Below are 2567 nucleotides of genomic sequence, written 5' to 3'. Positions count from 1 at the left end.
GAGGAGATCATTGAAGAGTACAAGGAGGAGATTCTCGTTCAGGAGGAAGCCCCAGAGGCTTCAGTTGCTAACTTTGTTGACACCCCGCCTGCCCAAGGCAAGCTCGATGCATAAACCCTATTTTTGAATGATCATGGAATATATATTTATATGATGTGCATTTATGTTATAGGCATTTTATGGAAACTACATTCATAAATATACTTACCTACAAGTCCTACTAGTATAGGTTGAGTAGCTGCTATGCTCAGGATGTCGGTAGCATGAGTAACATGCCGTTACTCACAATAGGTTATTATTATGATCACTCTTGATAAAATGATGGAAAGGAAAAATGGAGACCGGGCAGGGATATGGTACGGGTATTGGTGGATGTAAGAGGTTTTGTCCTGTGGCCAATGGGGCATAGCTTGGTTACACTTTTTTCCTGTCGGTGTCGGTTAAGGACCGGCCGTTGCATTGTGTTCACTATTAGTATTGCTTTTCGCAAAAAGGAAACCTAGCAAACCATAAAGCTTATCATATCTCTTGGAGTCAGGAAATTATTCTCACTAGTCAGATAAGTCTTGTGAAGGGGACCGTGACGCCTAAGAGGGGGTGAATTAGACATCTTAAAAATCTAACTCTAAACTATGGTCTCTTTTTCTAACCCTAGCAAAAACCTATGCATTAGATAAACTGTCCAAATATACAACTACGGTTTTGCTAGTGTGTTACTATCTCTACCGCAAAAGGAGTAATACAATCAATGTAAATGCAAAAGCTAAAGAGCAAGGTAGAGATATGCAAACTTCCGTCAACGACTCCGGTATTTTTACCGAGGTATCGAGAAGCATGCAAGCTTCCCCCTAGTCCTTGTTGGAGCCCCTCGCAAGGAATCCCTCGCGAGGGCTAAGCTCCTGGTCGGGTAACTCCGTGGATAGCCTCGGGCCTTCCCCATGCGCAAGTGGGTCTCCGACGTGCCTTCCGGCAAGCCTCTCCCGGATGCTTCCTGCCGTCTTCACTATCAAGCTTTCGGTCAAAACGTCATGGGCCTTGTTCCCTCTAGTACACGGTGGCGGCCACACCACAAACGCGGCTGGTGTGATCTCACAAGACTACAAGCCCCTCCGATGTACAACAATGGTGCTCTTAAGCACTGAGTGATAAGAGGTATGCAAACCTCACTAAACACTAGACCTAAACCTAGAGCAAGCGCATAAGCGGTGGTCTAATCAACCTAACCACTTCGCAAAGCACCTACGCTAATCACCTAATGAATCACTAAGCACTATGCAAGTGGAGATCACTAAAATAGTGTATCAACACCCTTGATATGTTTCCTCAGCTCCACACCCTTCAAATGGCCGGTTGGGGTGTCTATTTATAAGCCCCACTAAGAAAGTAGCCGTTGGGATGAAATCCTGCTTTTCTACTACTGACCGGACGTGTCCGGTGGCATGTGATCGGACGCTGGTAGTGTCCGATCAGTTGATCGTGGCTCTAACATGCCATCGGATGCGGTCACATGCTCTGGAACCTCTCTATACTCAGCTGGATTCTGCTGTCTTGCATTCGGTCGATCTGCCACCAGCGTTCGGTCACTGCTGCTGCCGAGCCTCTTGATCGAGGCATCCAGTCACTATGCTACCAGCGTCCGGTCTAGCGTTTGGTCACTTTCGTGAGCTCGTTTCTTCACGATCTTGCATACAGCTTGGTTCATATCTTCATGCTTGGACTTTGCTTGATATCTTGGGTCTTTTCTTGTGCTTCTAAGGTCTTGCTTATGGTGTTGATCATCGGATCATCATGTTGCCTTTGTCCAAGTCACATCTTGCACCCTATTGAACTACAAAACAATCACTTGCAAATTCATTAATCCAACTTGGTTGTGTTGGTCATCAAACACCAAAATCCAAAGTAAATGGGTCTAGGGTCCATTTTCCTTACATCTTGCAAGTACATTATGTACTCAGGGTTTATTTACCCCTGTTGCAGATACTGCTTGAGGAGTAACTGTTGTGTGAAGGATTCATCTAGTGGGCACAGACGGATCCTTGTATATTATCGATAGATGTTTCTTTTCATTCCACTGTTAAATTTCCACACTTTGAATTTTATACTATAATAATATATTTTTATGAATCATGGATGTATGAAATGGACTAAGTATTGTAACTCATTCTCATTATTGGATCCTTGGGGAAAACGTGGATTATTCGGGCTCTCCCTTGGGGTGTGCCCGACGGAACCCGCCTGATGTAGCTTATTTTTCGGGGTGCTTAGTGTCTAGTGGAAGACGAGCGTCTCCGAAGGTGTATTATTTCGGGCGATACTGCCACACAAGTGCATTGCTTGAGTGATTGCATCTAAGGCACTTGGTATTTGTGTTTCACTGCGGGATTCACTTGTTGCTCTTGGTGGTTGCCACCACCTAGATGGCTTGGTGCAGTGGAGGAGGATTGGCACGAGTTGGTTATTGTTCGTGGCCATCTCCGGTGATTGTGAGGGGACTTGTACCTTCCTTGGCAGAGCGTCAAAAGGTAACCCTAGTGAATTACTCGTGTCATTAAGTTACCTCACTTGTG

The sequence above is a fragment of the Miscanthus floridulus genome, chromosome 7 (genome assembly GCF_019320115.1).
Source record: "Miscanthus floridulus cultivar M001 chromosome 7, ASM1932011v1, whole genome shotgun sequence".
In the NCBI taxonomy this organism is placed as follows: Eukaryota; Viridiplantae; Streptophyta; class Magnoliopsida; order Poales; family Poaceae; genus Miscanthus; species Miscanthus floridulus.
Note: the sequence above shows the minus strand (reverse complement) of the source record.